The 22,636-nt window shown below is 52.4% G+C and overlaps 2 long non-coding RNA genes across 2 annotated transcripts; one reads left to right on the top strand and one right to left on the bottom strand.

The window, feature by feature from the left end:
• Positions 1-9,865: 9,865 nt before the first annotated feature.
• LOC138684760 (uncharacterized) lies at positions 9,866-21,101 on the bottom strand. The gene is made up of 3 exons (XR_011324023.1): positions 20,990-21,101; positions 12,149-12,257; positions 9,866-10,862 (listed from the first exon to the last, which is right to left on the bottom strand). It is a non-coding gene; the product is annotated as an uncharacterized lncRNA (long non-coding RNA).
• A 135-nt stretch (positions 21,102-21,236) lies between these two features.
• On the top strand, positions 21,237-21,771 carry LOC138684761 (uncharacterized). The gene is made up of 2 exons (XR_011324024.1): positions 21,237-21,367; positions 21,484-21,771. It is a non-coding gene; the product is annotated as an uncharacterized lncRNA (long non-coding RNA).
• The last annotated feature ends 865 nt before the right edge of the window (positions 21,772-22,636 follow it).

Below are 22,636 nucleotides of genomic sequence, written 5' to 3'. Positions count from 1 at the left end.
TTGGAAATGTACAAAAAAGCCTATAGTAAATATCTGCAAGGGTAGCCCAAAGGGTTAACCTTACCAATGCACAAATACTGGCTCTCCTCCTGTTACAGTTTAAATGCTGATTGGAAGGAAGAGATCATTCTAGGTCAGTATGTCCTTTACATTGTGAATAGCTTGACAAGGGCTAATAAACTCCCCTGCCTATGGCACCGATAATTTATTATATATTCCTAGGCATCACATGCAATTTTTTCATTTATACATGTATAGTTTGTTGGTTTGTTTTTTAAAGAGGTGAACCAGGGCAATCTGGGTCAAGAAATATGCTTAAGCCCAAGGATGTAGAGAGCTGCGCTCTCCTAGTCTTAGCCTGTGGTGGAGAATAACAGCCCGGTTGCTGCTCCCCGCGCTGCTGCAGGGATTTTGCATGGCAGCCGGGCAATGCAAAGAGATGGACTGCAGGGCAGCACAGCTGACTTCTTGCACAGGGATCCGACGGGTGCACGCACGAACACCCCTGCGCAGCCCTCTCGCGCTGCGAAGCAATCCCAGCTGATTTATGAGGGACCTCCTGCATTGAGATAATTGCAAAACTAACAGATTTCAGGTTTATTTCCTGAGCGGCCGGGCAGAGGACCGCTCCTCCGCAGCCTGCTGCCGGGGGGAACCGTGCCCCCCCGAGAGCAGCCTGCCTCGATCCTGCCGCGCACTCGCTGCATTTCCCATCGATGAGGTAATTCGACTGCAGATGAGGTAACCCTGCGAGCTGCCCACGAGCTGGAAGAGGTTACCATATGATCACTCATGTAAACACGCAGCCCGGTCCCCCCGGACGGCGGCTGACAGCTGCGCTCTGCCGACACGCCGCGACGCCAGGCTGGTGGGCGGCAGTGGCCCTGGGGAGCCCCCGGCCTGCGGGGCTTTGCACCTCTCCGAAAGCAGCCGGGTGCCCGCCATGCATGTGCCACACACCGAGCACAAACGTGCTGGGCGATGCTCGGCTCTCGACCCGTCTGACGGGAGACCCTGTTTTTCTGGCACCCCTGCAGCCAGGTTCACCGTTCGGACAGCTCTTCCTCTCCCCACACCGGAGTTTCTAAGTGCATGTGTCTTCTCACGCCTGGGCGAGATGGTTCAGATCTTCCACACGCATTGGGGAATGACTTCCTCCTGCGGTTGCAGGCGTTAGACCTGGGGGAAACCCCTCCTTCCCCTGCCCAGGGGGTGTAGGGGAAAGGAGGGGTGCGGGGGCCACAGGGCGGCGCGGCGGGGAGCTGCCCGGGCAATCCCCACGGGTTTGCTTTGTGAGCACTGACGTTTTGTGTGTGTGTGCGCTTTGCACAGGTGCTGTTCCTAGAAAGTCCCCTAATTTGCAAGCAGCGAGAAAAGTGACTTTTGTGGTTAGGTAGCGCTGACGACTGCGCCCCTCTCCTATCTATCAGCATATGCATCAGAGGATCTGCAGGCCTTGTGCTTGTCCAACAGGCAAAAAGCTTAAACCAAAACCCCAAAACCCAAACACCTTGTCTTCAGGGTCTCATATCATTGCCAGTTACAGTACAGCATAGGCTAGGAACCCTACTAGCTCTGCTGTGCTAAGTAATCTCAGTGCTGATCCCTAACTGGGTGCTGAGCAAAGCAGACCAGTGTGATGAATGTGTAGGAAGGAGCAGGAATTCACAGCAAAAACAAAGAACGGGACACAGGTTTGTCAGTTCCCCAAGCCCAGGGCTCATCTGCAGCCTGCTCAGTGCCAGGATTTTTCAAAGCCTCCTTATGACTAACAGGGTGGCCAGGATCAAATCATACCACAGCTCCCAGTAACTACCTGTGCCTCCATGGGCCCTGCTTAACCTCACAAAGCATGTTTGAGAAGTTAGTTTTAGCAAACTTCATCCCAGCAGTCACGGCCGCTGATCTAGAAATCTGTTCTGGGCAGACCTCAACCTGAACTACATGTGACAAGTGACCCAGGAGGACTCCGAGGGCTAACGTGTCATTAGATGTGGGAAAGCAGCTAGACTGAACGTCTCCTGCTCCGTTCCCAGGTTACAAGCTCAGCTCCCCTGGTCTGGAGGAGGTCTAACCAAGCACCAGCAGTAAGGCACGTCCGTGCCAAGCACCCGAAGGAAGCCATTCCCCTCAGCCCTGGGGGTACGAGGATCAAAGAGCTCCTGGCAAGAGGGAAAGGCTTTCCATCACCCTCTGGTGAGTTTATTTGGCCAAAAATGGGAACTACTATGAGCAAGCCCTGGAGGAAGTCATCTCTCTCTTTCCCCTGCCTCCCAGAGCAGCTGCTTATACAAGGAACAGGTCAAAATAAATGACTGTTACAACTGGAGTATATGAAGGGACACAAATCCATTACTGCTGGCGTTGAACTTACCTCACTATGCAAGGGCTGAGGCCAGGACTCTTCCCGCTACTGTGAGCTCACGAGACTGCCAGAGGGACAGACAGATCTCCTAAATTCTGCCCAGAGAGGATTCGAAGAAGCAAGGGGAGAAGTGGGGACACATCACATTTCCCTCCCTCCCCACCAGCTTGGCGATCCGGCAGGCTCTGCACCAGAAATCCCGTGGCAGGGCCCTGGGGAGCCGTGCAGCAGGACGTGTGTTGGACTCCAGACATCGCAGCTAGATTTTTAAAAGATGTGGCTAATTTTATAAGCTCTATTGGTTGCTGTCATGCGTAATGAGGTACAGTTAATCACATCGCTGCCTCATGCTGTAGCTGGATCATCTGTGCAGCCTCTTTTGCAGGGAAAAGCAAGGTGCGGCAGGTTTTACATCTCCCTCTCTTGGACTGGGTGCCCGTCACTGTTTGGTGGAACTCCAATCCTGGCAGAGCAATGACCTCCCTCCACCTCAAAGGGGTCTGCGGACAGCAGCTGGCAGAGGCCTGGGGCATGCCTGCCATGACAGACCCCAACCTCTTGTCCACATGCCACCTGCACTGTTCAGCCATACGCTGGGCAGAGGGCAACATGTGGCCACGTCGATGCAGTCTGGGTGGCCTGAGCTCTCCCAGAGTAGTGCACGAGCAGCCCAGGTGGGATTCACTCCCCTGACCCCTGCCTGCAGTGTAAATGTCGCTATCCAAGCTTGTCACCCCCCTTCACGGTTTGGGGGGACAGCCACCTCTGTTTGAGATAGTTACGGCCCAGGACAAATCGCCTGCCAAAGGTGCCATTTCCTCTCTGGTGGCCATAAAGTGTCTCTCGGGTCACTAGCTCGGAGCAGTCCCCTGAAGAAGCATGTGTTTGGTCAGGCCAGTCCCACCCTTTGAACCCACTCGACAGCTGGCCTGGCACCCACAGCACTGTCTGGGTGGCATGGGTCCTCGGCCCTGGGGCACAGACCCCAAACCTCTGCTGCCCTGCCTCGGGACGCAGCTTCCCCTCCGACGGCTCGAATACAGGTGCCGTAACGCAGGCAGGGCTTTAATTACGGCAGGAACCGATGGAGAACCAGCAGGAAAAGAGTTAAGAGAGCCAGGGCTTGTTGCTATCCAGGAACCCAGGCTACCTCACCTCCCAGGATAACCATCAGCCAGCCCTTTCTCAAGCGCTTTTTTGGCAGGCTTCGTTGTCAGAAAACCACCTGTTACTTGGGAGAGATTCAAATGCATAATGAATTAAAAAAGCATATTGTGTGTTACTATCTAACCCCCAGACAGATGTGTTATTTAAGTGTGGTTATGATCTGTGCTGTTAATTTTAAACAACATATGATCAAAGATCATGTCTGGCTTTGTGCTTTGCTTCCTTTCAGGTTCTGGCTTGTGTGTCCATGCCAGACAGTTGTGGTTTCTGTCATATGGCAGGAAAAGCTTATTTTACGTGCTGCCTAAATTTATATTTTATAGCACATTAAAACAGCCCATCAGAATCAAGTTATCGCATTGTTTATAATGGTAAGTGAATCGCAGCTGTGGAAAGGAGGGCACCACACGGAGGGCTTTTTAGGCACACCTACTCCCTACGCTAAGGACTTTCAGCCATTTTAAAGACAGCAGCAGGTTGAAGCACAGACTGAAATATATAAACCACATCACCGCTCCTGTGGGAAGGCTGGAAAACTGTTGGAAATGACAGTCCTGCCAACCAATCAGTCCAAAAGCACCAGCAGGGTCCTCGGCAGACAGGGAGACACGCTTAACAGATCACGAGATTTTTTTGAAATAATACAGTTGGGGTTCTTTTTATTTGCTCCCTGGCCTGAGCCTTCAAGCTTTGCTGCCCAGCTAGAATAGCTAGACATCTGCCCTGAACGAATAGGTAAGTTAATAAACAGACCAAAAAAAAGGAAGAGCAGCCCCTTGTGATCGCTCAGCTCTAAGAGGTGAGGCTTTAACTCAGAGGCAACATGTATTTGAAGACATCGGGTAAAGTTGCAGGAGTTCTGGCACACTCAGAATGGTAGAGGAGCAAATCTTCACTTGATGTATGCCTAACTATGCTGCTTTCCAAGGAACCCACACAATTTAGGGCAGATATAAAGTACGGCCAAAAAGTCACTGTTGCTGATTCAGTGTGCAGAATACATGTTTCACCCCTGTAGCATTTGAGGATACAGAGAGAATCTCAGTTCAGGCTTTCCAGCTAAATCTATGAAGCCCATGAGGAACGAGGATTCAAAAGAGAACTGAAAGGGAGAGAACTGCTTTAACGTTTGCAGTCACAGAGCCAGACTCAGTCCTCATCTGCACCGAGGTAAATGCAACGCCGCCGCTGTGGCAAGTGCAGGGGTGGGAGCGGAGAGCAGCCGCTGCCAGTTGCCCACCTCCGAGACGAGTTGGGGCTTCAGCCCTCCTTTTGCTAACAGCCTTCTGCCAGGCTGCCGGCAGCTGCCAGGCTTTGACCACCCTCCCGGGGAGGTAATAATCCTCTGACTAAGTAAACAAGTTACTCAGCCCCTTTACAGGAATCAGTCATCTCTTCTGCCCAGGTGTGCCGGGAGGGCTGCTCTGACTCAGGGCCAAGGGCCGTCTGCCCCTGCTCTACCCAGCCCAGTGATTTCAACCCAGGTCCCCTTCCCAGCCTCTCCAGCCTCTGAGAAACCATTCTCTGCTTGTTGCAGGGTTTCAGCTCTGCCCACTCCAGGCCCGGAGGAGGTTTCCTGCTCCCCCAACACCGATGTGCTCCCAACCCCACTCGGAGCAGATCCATGAGCCAGGCTGGACACCGGCTGCCACTGTCCCTGTGAGAGGCAGGCCAGGCCCGGATCGCAGCCATCACAGGAATAAATAAAGGGAAAAGACAACAACTTTCTCCCTCCGAGGCTGTATTGAGACACACCATGGTGGCTCTACCCCAGCCAGCCTCCAGCTGCAGTGCTACGGCTCTCCAGCCATTTGGCAGAGGTACCACCTCTCCTCCCTGCTGGGGAAAAAACATTGCCCTAAAATCTCTCCATGGAGGGGACCCAGACAGGAGATATCTGTGATAGATCTGTGAAGGCTGTCCTCACCTCTGACAGCTGGGCTGAAATGCTGTGTGAAGACTCAGAGGTGAAGCAGCGAGCACAGGTTAAAGGGATCGCACTGTGCAGCTTTAACGTAAAATACATCCTGCTCCAGGGCTGCTCCTGTTAGAAGACCTGAAAACACCCTTGCCCGCACAGGCAGTACTGAACAGGAGAGCATGAGGTGTAAGGGGGGATTGTCTGAGAGAAGAGACTAGAGCTGAGGAGAGGATTTTAAAGAGCACAAACTCATTTCATATGGCTGAGTGCCGGCAACACTAGGAGAAATTCAATGGATTATGTTGCACCAAAGGTCAGAATATAATTGTCCCTTCTGGCCTTTAAAACCTGTGAATGTATAGAGGAACCTTGAAATGACCAGATTCCTCAGGAATTTGATTCCTGGGGTTTATTTATTTATTTTCTTACCAGCTGCCAGACACAGCATGCTCCTAGACAAATAAGGAGGTGGTAGCTATGGTGGTGAGTATATCAGTAGTGCTAATCTCTTGCGGGGCTTCCTGGTAGAATTTCTCTCTCTCTCCCTCAGAGGAGACAAGGTTAAGGGATATAAGACAGTTTCATCTTAAAAACCTAAGAAATGCAGGGCTATTTTAGAAGTGAACAGATGCTAGGGAGAACAAGGGAGAACTAAGCAACTTAGTGCAGGAGTATTCTTCTAGTAGATTTTTTTTAAACAGCACTTTCCCAACCCCCATATTAAGCAGCTCTCTGTTGTCCTTGCAAAGGGCCAAAGAGCTAAAGATAGATCCACTAATTGCTACTTCCCTTTGTCCCTTTGCTCTAGAGATTCCCATCTTCTGTATTATTACTTCATCATTTTAATTGTGCAAGAAGCTTTTATGCATCACAATATTAATTAGAATAAAATAATAATAATGCAAAATACAAAAAGATAGCGTTATTCGTGTCTAGGTAGCATCATTTTCAGAGCAGGTACTTTGCAAAAGAGTATTAGCCAACACTTCTGTCTGCACGTGCTCGTGATGGGTGGCCTCATTCTGCAAACTGGGGACCCGTCCTGTGACCTGCACTCACACCAAGGGGCCGTACACAGCAAGTGCCTTACTGTCTCCTGGGACGTACACTAAAGCAAGTAGACAAAAGTAAGTAATAGGGGGCTGTTCCAGCTCTGAAACAGCCTAGAAAGCCTAGAAAGTTAAAGGTGACTTATGGCCACTGTTGCCTTCTCCACGCCCCTGGAGGTACAGGACACAATCTGCTCTATAACTGATATCCACACAGAGAAGCAACTTGGAAACATCTGACCCTCTGATACCAGGCACAGACATTCAAGCAGACCAAATTACCAGTGTCATTCATTTGCACCTTTCAACTTAATGATACCTTACAGGGAAGGAAAATTCAAATTAAAAATTGAAGCTATTAATATATCTTTGAAAATGGTAAGGGAACAAGATTAAGACCAATAGGAGGCCACTAATCTTGGCATACTTCTGACTTGTACCCTTTAAATCACTGTAATACCTTGTTCAAATTCAAACATAAATAGGATTTTTTATGAGGGCATTAGTGCTCCTGCTGCATCAAAAGCCATATTACATTTTACGATTCCTAGAGCTGAGAATGCTCATTCCCAAAACAGGCGGCCTCCTCGCCAGATGATCGTTAACGCAGATGACAAAATAACGTTACATTGAAAAATACATCTGTGGAAAGTGAAATACAAAGTCAGAAGAATAACTTTTCTCCTACACCTTTTGGGAGGGTTCAAGGGGCTCACAAGGTAAGTAGGATGCATTTTGCAGCTTTCTATCAGAGATACAGTATATTGCAAAGTAACCACATCCTCTCCCTTCAGCTGCTTCTCCCTTCCTGGCAACTAGTTGCAACTCACATATATGTGACAAGCGATAGCCAAGGTCAGGCAGTAGGAGGGAACTGTTCCCAACCAATTAACTGCATCTTTAAATTTCTTTTCCCACCCCTCCATTCTGCCTGTCTGCCTGTCTCCGTGAGTGCCTGTTTCCCCCCGGAGGCAGGGGGGGACACAAACAAACCCTGAAACGATCCCAAATTTCCTTGGTAGGGGAAAAAACCCATTCTCCAGAGACCAAACCTTCGGTGAATCATTTTCCACCGCTCTGACATGTCAAATACTCCAGTGATTCACCAGTCATGGAGCTCTGATTCACCTGCAGTAAACAGGGCTGACTGCTTCCCAGAAGCCGGGTGGTTTGCACTGCTCTTTAAAGGCTCCCCTTCCTCCACGCAGCCCTGTGCTTCTCACCTTCCCCACCACGCACCACCGCCACTGCCCCCCTGCCACGGGAGCAGCCGGGGCAGCAAGGAGAAACAAAAAGCCCAGGCTTATTGGTTTTAGTCCGAGGGGCCGAGGAGGAAGGCAGTCTTGGGTAAATGAACAGCAAGAGGAGAAGTTAGGAGGGCTCGTGAATCTTCCCTCGTTCCAGCTGAAGCATGAAGAAGGGAAGGACAGAAGAGAAGGGACGGGAGGGGTTTGGTATTTATTTGTGTCTCTCATTGGGTTCATCTCCCCGCCAGCACAGGACGCGGTTTCTCCAAGAGGGAGCACCAGAAATAGAACTGACATTATGTCTAATGAGCTTTTTGGTGGCATATTCATTAAGTTTGTAGAAAGGGTAAAGAAACGCAGGAAGCTGAGTCTTGGAAAGCCTCCAACTGGACCCCTTTGACTCATTAAAGGAGGGAGTAAAATGAGCCATGCCCCAGGGCAATCGTAAAAGGACAAGCGGGAAGGCAGGAAAGGGTCAATTCATTAAGGACCGGGGGACCCCGGCGGCCCCGGCCGGGCAGTGCGGGGCTGGGGCCGGGAGACGGCCGGGCCGTGCTGGAGCCCAGCGGCAGGGGTGTCCGCTCACCCCTGCCCTGCTGGCGGAGCCACCCGTGCTTTGTTCTGGGCGAGCCCCAGGAGGCAGCAGGCGCCTCCCCAGCTGCGGTGAGGGGACCCCGGAACCCCCTTGCTTTACCCCGGCAGGCGCTGCCTGCCCCCCGCCGTCGCCATGAGCTCCCCGTCCACCGCCACCGGCGTTCCCCTCCCCGTCTCCCGCTCGGACTGGCCTTCCTCGCCGCCGAGGGGAGGGGGAAGGGGGGAAAAGTCACACAGACCCTCCAGAGCCTGGCAGGGGCAGGGGGAGGGGAGGGGGAAGCAAACTCAATTGAGCAGCTTCACGGGGGGCCCCAGATTTGCTCAAACCAGTCACGCCAGCTGCAGCCCAGCCATGATGAGAAAGGAGGGGAGACAGTGCAGCAACGGCTTCCACGACCCCGAGGGAGGAGGAGGAGGAGGAGGAGGGAGGCCCAGGCTGCTAAACTGACACCAGGCAAAAGTTGGCCACGTTTTCCCCCAGCCACGGAGGAATAGCGCAGGCAAGTCAGATGTGACCGTGCTACAGGAGCCAGGAGAAAATAAAAACAAGTGACAGCTGACTCTTGAGGACTTTTGCGGGGGGGGGGGGGGGCGAGGAGGGAGGGAGAGACCTACAAATACTGGGGGAAGGGCAGAGCGCAGCCCAGGAGCCTTCTGCAGCGGCAGATGGAGAGGGAAGCTACCGCTGATTCCTGCAGAGTCAGGGAAGGAGAGAGAAAGCATCACACCGAGGCGATCACATGAATAGGGAATGAAGGCGCAGAACAAAGAAGGGGTTTCGGGGAGAGGCAGCGGGAGCCCCCACGCGGGACCCCCAGAGCCGGGGCATCCCGGCGCCGCGGCCCGGGGTGCTGCGGCGGTGGGCAAGGCTGCACAGGAGCTCGGGCACGGCCAGCCGAGGCTGCAGGGGACAGGGTCAGCGCGAGAGAGGAGGGGGACAGGAGACATTTGTGCAGTTACTAAGGGGTGAAGTTCAGTAAGACCCCACGGAAGACATAATTCCTCAGAGCAGGACCTGAGCACATGGTGGGAAGGCAAATCTAAATTCCCTTGCTCTGGGCTCAGGGGCTTCCTCTAACCCGCTGTGGGATGAAGCCGAGGAGGCTGTGAATAGTGCTGCCTGCCTTGCTGCTGGTCCTGAGGTCCCCATGTGCCGGCGATGATTGTTATGACAGTCATTCTGGCTGTGATTGGCATCTCCCGGTTAGATCAAGGTCACTGTTAGAACACATCCTTTCATTAAAATGGCCGAAAGCCTGTCAATGACCACAGGCCACGGCTAATTAAGGGAGGACCCAACGCCCCTGTGTGGGTCGGGAATGGGGGCTGATGCCGAGCCACCCACGCCAAGGGGAGCCGGCGGAGCAATCCTGCCCCCCACGCCCTTGCACGCAGGGAGGACACAGCCGCTCCCGGCACGCCGGGCCACCCACCACCCTCGCTGCTGTCACACCAGAGCAACAGCGTCACCTCGTCTCACACAGCTCGTGAGAGGCACAGTTGCATCCCGGGCACAGCCCTTGTGTCCAGCTAGGTCGAAAGGGGAAGGACAGACGACAACAGGCTCCTTACGACGCAGTCAGGTGCACATCTGAGGGACAGTGACCTGTAAGTGGGCTTTAGATTTGAAGAAAATCCATTTACAAAAATGTCTAAATACAACCACGGTGTTACAATAACTAATTCCCGGGACAGTATGAGGTCGGTGCTGTGCAGGACTTAGCAAACGTGCCGAGGTCTTCGTAGGAAAGGACACCGTGGGAACGGGTCCATGCTACTTGTATAAATTAGCAGCTCAAACCCTGACCCAGGTGGGATGCAATTACACTGACCAAAGAATTTTTTGGTGTCAAATGCTGAGGGGAAGCCATACACTGCCGGGGACCCCTATAAATATTAGCGTCTCCTATTTTACACACATTTTGGGTAGTACCTGCCCATGGACTTAGTTTGGCTAAACAGTATATCAATAGAAGTCGGTTTCTTCCTCAAATAAAACCAGAAATAAATCTTTCTTGAAAATAAAGGAAAACAGTGTTATTCCAAAGGCTACTGGCGTCTCTCAGTCCCGTGTTACAGCACTTCTGTCCAGATCCTTTCCTAGGGCTCTCTTACTTAATTTCCCACCCCTGAATGTTAGAGCAGGAGTTCCTCATCATGGAAAATGGGCCCCTGGGCTGCCTCCAGACCGCCACGACTGTCATCCGTTTACTTTTGCCATCCAGCTACTGTCTCCCAGCCACACTACCTTGTGTTCTCATGTGGCCAAACTCCTCCCAGTTCAACACCATTTGCACCTTACAGAGGGGTTGTGCTAATCTCAAGAGCGCTACGCAAGCCTCCTGCAACGCGGTTCAAGGTGAGCTTGCTCACCCATGCGCTCTCCCCTGTTTTGGCAAAATGTTTCCACTTTGTTCCAGCTCAGAATGAAAAGACATTTGGAAATCTTGACTTCCCTTGCAGGGTCCAGGTGTGCCTCTCTTGTTTTGTGTTCGTGTAGGCCCTGCCCAGCTTTCCATCTAGAGATAAGAGAAACAGTTGCATTTGGTTAACAGACACGAATTCACGGGACATCACGTGTTTCTGGCCCAGTGAATACAGGAGAGAAGTTTAACTCCCTAAACATCTTCTGATATACCAGACACCTGCAAGGGCTTCCTGGCAGAGGAGGAGAAAGAAGCTCGATCCCCCCCCCCCCCCCCCCCCCCCAGTTTGTTCTCAGGCTAAACAAATGCTTTTCTGCCTTTCGATCAGTTTCTCCCAGTTACCGTGGTTTATAACTTACATATTAGGCCCTATGCCTGAAAATAGTTTTGTAGACTATCCAGTGCAGCTGGAGCCTGGCCTTAGCAGACGTTGCTTGGCACAAGGCACAAGGTAATTAAATAATGACAATAATGACGTTTAATTTTGTCTGTGATTGTGGGCTAATAGCAAAAGACATAGCAGGGACTTACTGCCTTGCACACGAGACATGCTTTCCATTGCAACTTTTTTCAAGTGTGCTTTAAAGAAATTTTTTTCAAAATTGCTGTGAAAAAAGGTAAACTGTATGTGATGTAGTCAGCATTTCACTCTAATCTGTAACTGCCTAATCCAGGCCAGGACTTCGAGAAACCCGTTACAGTGACACTAGGCTCCCACTGTGAGAGTCAGTCTGGGAGCTAGACAGCTAGGAAAAACCACAGCTTTGGTCTGTGTCCAGCAGCCTAAATAAAAAGTTTCCTTTGCATGCTTTGCATTCATCACAAAAGAGCGCTAGCTATCTCTTTTATACAGTAAATATGCACCGTCACAGAAACATATCACATTAAAGTCACACTGGTAAAAGCTTGAGTGCAGGACGTTAAAAATGAGGTATTGTAATTATGTTATCTCAGATGAATTCCTCCTTTTTATGACTCATGGTGTTCACACAGAAATGTCAATCCCAAGTGTACAAAGAATATGTGTTGCTTTCTCCCCACCCCAGTAAAACATCATACAGTTGGCTTTAATAATGATGATTTAGGTATAAATATGTACCTTTATGTAGATAGGTGTATGTATGGAATTGTGATTGTTCGTTTATTTTATGTTTATCATTTGCACTTGGATGATGCTCAGCATGCTTTTCACAAACATGAGGGTGCTAAATCTGAGATTTTTCTGTTATTCACAGGACTCCAGAGGCTCTGGCTTAAGTGAAGTATCAAATGCTATGAGTTCACGATGAATTGCAAGAGCTGCCAACATTATTAACATCTTACAAGATAAATGATATGCACTAAACCAGAAAAAAATGCAACTTGAAAACACAACTCACCTGAAATACCTCTGTGCTAATATCGCTAGGAATTTAACGGCTGCATCTCCTGACTTCACTATTAACAGTGCTTTTCCAATAGCTTCCTATGCACTCAATCTTCGTGGTGCTGTTTAAAAAAGAGAGAGAGAGAAAGAGAGAGAGAAAATTGAGCACTGAAGTTCAGCAGTCTCAGAGGGGAATATGGTGGGGAGTAGCGAATTTCGAGCAGTGCTAATTCCCATGCTGCTAATTGGACAGAGGCCATTTCCTGCATGCTAAAGTCAAACAGGACAGGAGCATATGGGCTTTCAGAGAGACAGTTGAGCCTTTGCAATGGAAAAGAAAACACACATTTAAAAAAAAGCACCCTAGAATCCCCGCAGAATATTGGTGATTGCAGAGAAATTACAGACAAATTACAAACTTAAAAGCTATATGCACAGATGCTGCTCCTATTGCTTCTGGGAGAACTGCACCTTTGAAAAGATGGTGCTTGTTCCTTGGGGATATGCCATTTTCGGTGCCCAGTATTCTCCCTTGGCCCTACTGTTAAAATAGGATAGGGTTTTATTTGTTTTCTTTATTAATTTTTAATTATTTTTCACTTTATCTGTGATTCATATAGGTTTCAACAGCAGGATGAGATCCTCCTTTGGTAAGCTTTTCTGAGAGCAGCCGGTGTAAGTCTCAGGCCTGAAGGAGGGTTGCATGCTCCGGAACGTCACAGAGGGGACACACCTGCCCTACAAGGCTGAAAGTCTTAGCAGACCACATCAGCTAGCCACAGAGTCTTTTTTTCAGCTGTTTCATATTCAACCAAGCAAAACATTTATCGTCAATGGGAACCATATCAGGACAAGTTTCAAACATCACCGGCTCTTCTTTAAACATGTTAAATTCAAGCACAAAAGACTCACATGCCTTGCAAAATTAGTTTTGGATAGGCATAGGGAGGTCATGCTTCAGGGATGTGAGAAAGCGGGGATCCTAGGGGTGAGAAGGGTGCTCTTGGAGGAGATGCTGATTAGCCCACTTCCCTGTATCTTCCCGAGAAGAAACCGGTGTAGGGCAGGGTCAAAACCAGGGCACTGACAGAGCATCATTCTGATCCATTGTGGCAAGGACGATGATGGTCCAAAAGAGTCGATGTTGTTCTATTAGCTGCTAATCAAAGGTGTCTCTTTTACTTTGTTGGACACTTTGTTCTCCCTGCAGCCATCTCTCCTACACAGCCCCCTGCCAAAAACAGATACGCGGAAGGTGCTGTGCAGGGACCAAGCATGGAAAATTTCACGTGGCGGTTTATAAAGCGGGTGGTTTATAAATTCAACAGCCTCGTAAAGCCAGAGGGACACAACGGCTCTCGTGACGGAGCCGGTCACGACGGGCAGCACAGGGAGCAGCATTCTCCTTCGAGGAGCGGACCTGCTGCATCCAGTTTCTGCCTGCAGCCCCCAGCTGCCGCCTGACCGCCTGGTTTTGCCGCTGCTGGGGCTCCCTCGGTGGCTGTCACTCCTGCTCTGCCCTCCCCTCGGGAAGCTGCCAGAGGAGAGAGCAGACAAAGGAAGAGCAGCACAGCTGGAGCCGCTGGAAGCTGCACGCTAGCCGGGATTGTTTTTGCGCTCGCCCAACACCCCTCTTCCGTAGGAAGCGTCTTTCCTGCCGCCCCGCGAGTTCGGCTCTTCGAGCTCCCTTGTGTTTATCGCTTGCCATCGTTTTTAAGGAAGAATTCCCGTGGTTTTTTAGTAGTATTATGGCTGCTTCTGGCTGCTTTAGCCACTGCAGGCCGTACGCCTTCATTACTGGCGCTGCCCACAAACACAAACGCTTACGTGGCCTGCCTTGATGCCCCCACTTGTTTGAATGGCCCAGGGCAGAAGAGCTCTCCCGGAGCACGTGGACAGCAGAGCAGCAGAGAAGGGGTTAATGAAGGGTGTAATACCAAGAGGCCACACAGCAAAGCCCAAGTTAGGGCCAGCTGCACCCCTCCCCCTGGCCTCCATCCTGCTGCAGGAGCCCTGGCAGTGCTGCATCACTCAAGTGCTTCTTTCCCCACTGAGCTCCTGCCCCACTTGTGTGATGTAAAGCGATCCTTTTGTTTCCTCTTTAAGACATTAGCCTCAGGGGCCATTACAGGGAAGAAAGGTAGCTGGGGCTCTTTTATCTGAAGGAATCCATTAGGGAGGGGGGGTCCTTTCCTTCCTCCATGCCCAGGGAGCAGCTCCTGCCTTTGCACTGCTCCAGGGATGTCTCCTCACTGCTCCATGGCCACCTCCTCCCTACTCCAGGTTCACTTCCTCGCTGCACCATGGCCACCTCCTTGCAGCTCATGGCCAGCTTCTCATCCCATTCCAAAAATGGGTCAAATGCAGCGTCACCATGCAGAAAGCATGAGTCTGCTGCTCAACTCCCCCCCGAGTGAAATGAAAAGGAGGACGTGTTTTTAAATACACCTCAGTGTAGGACTGGCTTTCTCTTTGCTGACATTTTGGGTGACTGAGGGGTGGTTAGTGCTCTGGCATGTCTTTGTGGCTACAGAAAGCAGAAACTCATTCTTGCTTTGTTTATTCTTGCACTGAAAGCAGCAATTCCTGTGCATTTGCAAGACTCCAGGACCTGAGGCTTTAAATCATAACCCCAGATATTATATTAACTTGAAACCACTGAAATAATAATAAAGAAATGAAAAAAAATATGACAGGGAAATTAACTGGGGGGGGAGGGCGGTCTTTTTGAGCATACCCTTTGCACTTTCCCAAATCATGAAATCACAGAACAAACATTTGCTCTGTACAGCGCATGCCACCAAGACCAACAAGGACCTCTCTTAGGCTAATATAAATTGCCTGAGTTCCAGTAAGACATTAACAGCAGATATGAGCCTGCCCTGCTTACGCTCCAACCTCACCGGAGACCAGGCAGCCGTGGTCAGCCCAGAGCCAAACCAAGCAAGCCAGCCCAGCTCAAGGGCAGGGTGTATTTACCCAGGCTTGGTGTTAACTGCTAACACCATTATGTGGCTTTACCACAGATAGGAGCTGGCTTGCATGTCAGTGATTCAAGACAAGCAGGGTGAGGACACCAAAATAATCCTAGCTAAATACAGTGTTCAGCACAGAAGATGCAGATCAGGGTAGAAAATGTGCCAGCGTGCCTCGCTCCTGTTTAAGTCATGAGGAATAGGATGCTTTTGAAAGCCCTACTCATCACCTGTCTGCATCCCTGCATGGGGAAGCACCTCTGAAAGCCTCCGCCACAGACACAGTCAAAATGGGCACCACTGAGGAGTCGAAAATAGAGGGAATAAATGAGAGCAGCTCCTGAGGCCATGGTGGGAGCGTGCATTTGAGAGGAAATAGGTGTGAGCCCACAGCTGGGTCTGGTGTGGACAGGGGCATTACCATGTCTCCTTGTCAAAACTGCCAGGAAGAGAAATGCCAGCAGGCTGAGAGCGGGGTATCAGGGTATCACCTTCCCGAGCCCTGCCCTACCTTGCCCTGCCTTGCCTTGCCTGGTGGCTCCGGGAGGGAGGCGGAGGGTGAGGGAAGGAAGGGGGTGCAAGCTTCCCTATCCGATGCAGTTGCTTTATAAAAAGTGGGGTCTTGGGGAAAAGTGCGTGGGGGGATGCACGCTCCGCTCTTCAAAATTCAGTGGTCGTGCGCACCTCGAAGCTACACACTCAAACACCAAAATATTTCAAGTTCAACAAATACAGCAAGAGAATAAAAAAGAAATGGAGGAGGACTTCTGCCAGGGAGCACGCGTGAGGAGGCCAGCATCCCTGCCGCTGCCTGCTGCACCAGCTCTCCCTCTGCTCTCTCGTAAACGTCCTCCCCACTTGCCATATGTCACGCACGCCCTCCCCAAACACACCGACACAATTACGCTGGGCCTCAGCGCGGCCAGGGGACATCATCGCTTTCCCAGCAGTCCTGCACTGTTGTCGGTGGCTGGGGAGATAACTGAACCCCAGCTACTTCAGTCACAACCAACAGAGACCGGGAGCAGGGACGAGTCTGGTTGTTCGAGGCGGGGACGTCAGACAGGCGGATACACAAAGGTAGCGGGAACAGCGCTAGCGCGAAAAATATTTGAACGTGTATGATATTGCAGAAGTTACCCCCTTTGCTGTGATGACCCTTCTTCAGCATAGGCTAGTGCCATAAATCGAGGGGGCCGGCGAGCGTGCAAACCACGGGGGCAGACCCGGAGCACGTCCGGCGACACCTGCAAAGACGTGTTAAAAGCAGCTTGGTTTCCAAGCCCGGGCATACCCCTGCAGATCTCCTGGAAGGAAGGAAAGCAACTAGCAAGCCCATAGCTGCCCATTAGCAAGACCTCCGGGCTACACGGTTGTCACAGCTGTGCCGCCTGCCCCTCGGCGCTTCAGGGGACCGTGGCTGAGCGTGACACCACCTTCACAGTGCCATTAAGTGGGTGTCTGCCGCCACGGCAGAGACACGCCAGCCGGCTCTCAGAGAGCCACATCTGGTGCTGGATGTAGCATTAGGTGTCTTGCTTATCCTAGGCTGATGTTCCCAGCAGGGCTGGTGAGCAAGCAGAGGTTTATCGCCTCCAGCCAGCAAGGATGGCTGCTCAGGCCCGGCTGGGGTAGCTCTGTACAGCATCATCCTCGGCCATGTAGGTATGTGCTCCTTGATCCATGCAATTCAGGCTGATAAAAGCCAGAGAGAACTGCAAGGGATTACATTTTGCATCCAGTTAATACAAATAAACCAGGTCATCTTTAGGCGAATTGCAAACAAGGTTCATCTTTCTCTACCCGGAGAGTTACTGCCAACACTGAGAAACTGTCCTAACAAAGAGCTCCTGTGAGACGGTGCAGGGATGTGATGGAAACCCCACCATTTGAGATGTGATTGACTGGACAAAACATTGAAAATATGACAGCTCTGAAGCTGCCAGAAAAATACATCAGAGCTGATCTCATCTATGACAAGTGTATTATGTACTTATGGATGGATCTATACAAAACCCCACATATGACCCAGGGTCACAGGCATAAAACAGTGGGAGTCACTGTAAACACACTTATAATTATTTGGGAATTTCTTTCCTCCCTTCCATTCATTAAAGAATTTTTTTTTCTCTTTCCACTTCTTTACTCACGAAGAGCTTGAACCACAGCCGATCAAGGTTTGCAGGACTTTGTGGGTTTTGGATCAGACTTTAAAATTTGAACCACTTACTGGCAGGAACTGGCTCTGCCAAGATATGGAGAAAATGTAATCCTTATCTTTGGGAGTTGCTTCTATATCTCATTGGTGTGCAAACAATAAACAACATTAACAGTGAATGTTTCCGACAGTCTTTGTAGCCTCACGGGCAGGGCTTATGGTGGGTGCCTGTTACACATTGCTGTCCCAGTCCTGTTGTTTCCTGTGCAATTATACTCAGTCTTGGGAAGACGCACCCGGTGTTTTTGACACCAGAGTGCTGCTCTTTGCGAGGTGGTACAACTTGAAGAGGATGCTGTGTGAAGGGCCAGAGGAGTTTTTCGACTGCTCCCTGTCCCAGTTACAAGCAGTTCCCAGGGCAGGGGCCAGCCATGCTGGGAAAAAGGGCTCATGCAGCCTGGTTAGCCTTGCTGGTGGACTGACACACATTGGCAACTAGAAAATAACTAACGCTTAGAATTTGTTTTAACCTGCTTGGGTGTCACTTCTGGGGTCTGGCCGTGGATGGTCCCAACCCTCATGAGAACATCGCTCTCTTTCTCCAGGAAAAGTGGTGTCCTCAGGAGCAAGTGCCCCAGGCTGAGGGGACCTGAGAGAGGCAGGTGGGCTCCCCCCAGCCCTCCCTTGGCCCCTTCATCCTTGCTCTCGCAGAGGCAGGAAGGTTATTGCTCAGCCCAGTCTCCAGGCACCGTGGCGGCTGGGGCTGGACCGCCTTGACCTAGACTTTGGGTCATTCATTTCTCCCCTGCTGGGAAATGGGTCTCCGAGGCCTCAGACATCCGCTGCTGCTTACCCGGGCTGGATGCTGGTATAGGAGCTGGCACCAGTTCAAGAAGGGACTACGATATTTTATTGTGCCAGTGCTGCTGTGCTGAACCCTGCCCAGAGGCCAGGAGGCTGGGCAGATAGGGAAGAGGTAGGTGGACCTGGTCCTCCACATCTCTGTGGCGCAGGGGGACCCCCACCCCAGCACGTGTTGCAGCTGAAGGGCACTTTGCTTGCACTTGACAAGTGGCTGCATGAAGGGAAGACATCTCTATGGAGGGGGGAGAGGACATTTTCCTTGGCTTGGTTGGGGAGGGCTGGAGGCAGGAGTGGGAAGAAACCCTCCCGACAGGCAGGAAGGCAGGCAGGGGAGTGAGAAGATAGGAAAAGCAGGAAAGTTCAAGCAGGAAGGCAACATCAGCAGGCAAGCAGCATAACAGAGGGCACCTGTTGGAAGAGCTCCAGGAAAGTTCCCAGTTATACAGGGAGTCAAGAATGTGTTGAGTCAAAGTGTATTAGGAAATAAATCTGGTGGCCAGAGAGAGAGGTGCCTGCATCTATCTTGCCCTCAGAAATACTTTAGATAGTGTCTCACAGCAATTGCCCTGAAAGTCCAAGAAACTCACCGCAAATTGCTGTATGATCCCCAGGACAGCAGTGCCCTCAACCAGGAGTGATTTGTCAGCATGCGGACAGCCAATGGCCACAACAGGAGCCACGGACTCCCCTCTAATTCAAGAAGGGAGATTTTTCCCAGCAGGGTCTTGATGGGCCCCCCACGCCACCCCACAGCACACCACTGAGGCTGGGTCAGTCTGCAGCCTCCCATCCCTCCCTTGCTCTCCTTCGGGACACAGCTTTCAGCTTTTGTGGGTGTTTCTTCAGCCCTGACCAGATAAAACCCAAGGTGCAGATGAGATGGAGCTGCGATGCCCATTGCTGGGGGCAAAGCGGCTGCATCCACGAGAAGGAGGAGGGCTGGGGCTGTAACAGCTCACCCCACGAATGCTGCAGCAAACACCACACCAAAGGATCGGGGTCTCCATTAGACAGTTTCCCACGGATTTACAGCTCAGCCATAAAACTGTGCACTGGGGTGAAAGTCGGCGGCGTGGGAACTGTTGTGGCATTATTGTTCATCTGCAGATTTGCCTTAGCGGTTTCTCAACCCTCACCCTGCTAAAGAAGAGTACGCGTGCTCTCAGCTGGGGTGATCACGTTAAAGCACTGCGTGGCCAAAAAAAACAGGCATGCAAGGAGAGGTGGAGGAGGATCCGGTACAGGATCAGTGTTACCGAGCCTTCGTGCGCCCCGGGGATTGCTCCGTGCTGAAAGAAGACAATAAATAACAGTGACTGATGCCGGTAGCAGCGTGCCGTGCCACAGAGGGCTCTGCGGAGGATGCCAGAGGGATCCGCGGGGCGCAGGCTCCTGCAGGCAGGACGGCGGTTTAGGGGTGCCCAGGTGGTGCCCAGCTCCACGCTCTGCGGGCAGGCGCTACCACCTGCCACGGCAGAAAATTAATGCCTCCTCTCCCTGCCTGCTTCCCACCCGCCCCTCACACCACCTCGGTGGCCGCCGGGGAGGGGGCCCGGGGGGGGCACCCGGTGGTGTGGGGACGCAGGTGCCCGTCACCTGCTCCTAGCGCCAGCTGAGGGAGAGGAGGATGGGGGGAGCAGCCTCATCCCCCTCATCCCCTTCCTTTGCCTGCCTGTGGGAGGGCCTGCGCCCAGCAAGAGGGGAAATGGGTTTCTAAAAACCACAGCCATTTGTGAGTCGAATCAGGTGGAGTCCTTGAAATTGCTTGAAATCCCCCCCCCCCTTTTTTTTTTTTAAAAAAAAAAAAGAGGAAGAAAAGGAAACTGAGCTGCACAGCGGTCCAGGTGGGAAGCAGCAGGAGAGCAGCCTCGGGGTCAGTAAACCGTGGTGGCAGGAGATGGTCCGACCCACCAAGGCCGTGCGGTGGACACCACCGCAGCAGTTCATACCCTCTGCCACCCCCACAACCCCCTCCCCTGCAGCTGCAGGGCCCCCAGCTCCCTGAAAGCTGCCTCCCTTCAGCCAATGCTCCTCTGAAGGCACCAGCGCGGGGGGCAAGCAGGGCTTCCCATCACTGTGAGCCACGGCAGGTTTCGAAAGCAAAACCTCGCTGGTGCCGCCCTGGCCCCCCACTTCTCCCTTTCCAACTTCAGGCTGCTTTTTCTTTGCACATAAACCCGCGCTGAAATCGAGTTAAGGGAGGCCTGGGTTTTTCCTTTAAACAGATGAAGTGGGGGGTGTTGCGGGGGAGGGGTTGCTATAATTGGATCACTTGCTGTGTGACTAATCACAGCCGCTGGTAACCACAGTGACTATGGTTTTAACCTTACTTGGTCATTTGCAAACCACCCGGACAACCTGCAGCAGGGCAGGCGGCCATGGTGTGGGGCCAGGGGCACGCAGCCCCGCACCCCTCACTGTCCAGCCCGTGGATGGGGAGGGGGCAGTGGGACCTCCGTGCTGGTCCTTTCCCCATCTCTGCGCGGGTGGCTTCCCAGATGGGCGCGAGGAGGTTGGAAGTGCGGCCACAGAGCAGGCAGGACCAGCGGCTTGCGGCGGGGATGGGCTTTAGCCAAAAATCTGGCTCCAGATCTGAAACTGGGGGGTTCCCCAGACGCATGGTTCAGGCTTGGCCCACCGGACAAACCCACGTAGCTTCGCACTTCCCTGCCTGGACGTGACTGATGGCACCCACGCTCGCTGCGGAGGTGGCATCTGACTGCCCACATCTTGCCCTGGCGCATCTATTTCTGGCAAGGGACCGGCGGCTAGATTAGGGATGATAGAGCAGATTAAGTTTTGATTCTTATTTATTTGAGTAAGAACAATCCTTAAAAGCCATTATTAACCTCCTTACCTTTAATCAGCCAATTGCTGGGAGTCCTGGTAGCCCTGCTTTTACCGGGTGACCCAGTGAACCTGAATGCGGTTCAGGGCAGCAGCGCGTGGGCTGCCACAGCCACCGCCGCTCATCAGGAAGCTGAGATACCGTGAGGTGTGTGTCAGGGCATTCTCCTTTCTCTGTAATAAATTCAGGGTGGCAAGTTGAGGCTGGGGAACCACCACCACCCCCCACCCCCCCCGCCCCGTGCAAACACAGCCGCCCGGGAGAGCCGGGCGGCCGCTGCCGCTCTCGCTCGTTTTGAGCCCGGCGTTCAATTTCTCGAAAGGAGGACGGAAGGAAGCAACAAATGGGAAGGAAACGGGCCTGCTTGTGAAATCCAAAACCGGATCGGTAAGAAAAACATCATAAATTATGGATCCCTTGGAGCCGCCGGCAGCCTGTCATTGTGCATGATCTGTCTCCATTGTACTTTTCTGTGTGGGTGAAACTGTTGTAAACTAACACAGGGCAAGCTTTTTCTGCCGAGGATCACTGCCCGCTGCTGGAAGAGCCCTCTGCCTCCCAGCACAAACAGCCCATTGCGAACCAAATGTTTCGTGTAACCGATAGCGGCCCCAGTGGATAGGCGAGCCCTTGAAGAGGGTGAAGGGGAATGAGGGCTTCAGCTGATCCTGCTCACTGGAGCTTAGCACGGGTGGACGCGCCAGCTGCAAGGACGGGGACGGGCAGCCTGGGCCAGCACAAGGCCGCCCATTGTTCCCCAGTACGCTGCTGGAAAAGACAACCGGATTAGGGTAGTTGAGCGGCAGCGCTGCGGCGTGGGGCACCCACGCTGGGCAGCCAAGGGGGCTGCTCCGGGCCCTCAGCCCCCCGCGTCCCGGGGGCTGCGCTGGGGGCGGCCAGGGAGCACCCCCGGTACTCCCCGCCCGGAGCAGCAGGGCTTAAGGGGCGCGGGGAGGGGGATTTTCGGCCCCCCAGCTGCACCAGCCTGCCTCGGATGCCAGATGCAGGCGGGCAGGGGGAGGAGGGGAGCGGGAGCAGAGCAGAGAACGAACTCAAGGTCAAACGGCGAGGGGAGGGGGAGGAAGAGGAGGTGGCGGGGAGGGGAGGAAGGGTGTCCCCCACGCGGGCGAAGAATCGCTCTTTATCCACCCTCCTTCCCCCCTTCCCACACGCCAACCGCAGAGGCAGCCTCTCATCAGGATATTTATGAACACACGCACAAATGGGAGGCTGAGGGGAGGCAAGAAAAAAAAAACAAAAAACCCCACCACCAACCACCCAACCCTATTTTGCTCATTCTCTTTCTTCAAAGAGCAGATGTGCTGTGGCCTGCAAACCGAGAAGGACACTCCCTTGCTGTTAGCTAATTTAGGCTGACATGCTAGGTTTTTGCGGTTCGAAACGAGAAGTTTAGTAATCAGCCGCTAACATTAACCAACACGCTGCTCGCACAACCGCCCGCGCCGGGCTCGAGTGGCCTTCGACGTTACAGGCAAAAAAAAAAAAAAAAAGATTTGTTTTTTTCTCTTGCAGAAGGAAAAAAAAGAAAAAAGGCAAAAGGCTTGGCAGCACCGAGGACCCAGCTAGTGCTGTGGCACCCGGCCGCGGCAGCGTGGCGAGCGCCTGGCCGCAGGGGCCAAGCCAGCAGCCCGCTTT

Source organism: Haliaeetus albicilla, chromosome 3, assembly GCF_947461875.1.
Source record: "Haliaeetus albicilla chromosome 3, bHalAlb1.1, whole genome shotgun sequence".
Classification (NCBI taxonomy): Eukaryota; Metazoa; Chordata; class Aves; order Accipitriformes; family Accipitridae; genus Haliaeetus; species Haliaeetus albicilla.
The sequence above is the reverse complement of the archived record's forward strand: the minus strand, read 5'-3'. Positions and strand labels throughout refer to the sequence as shown.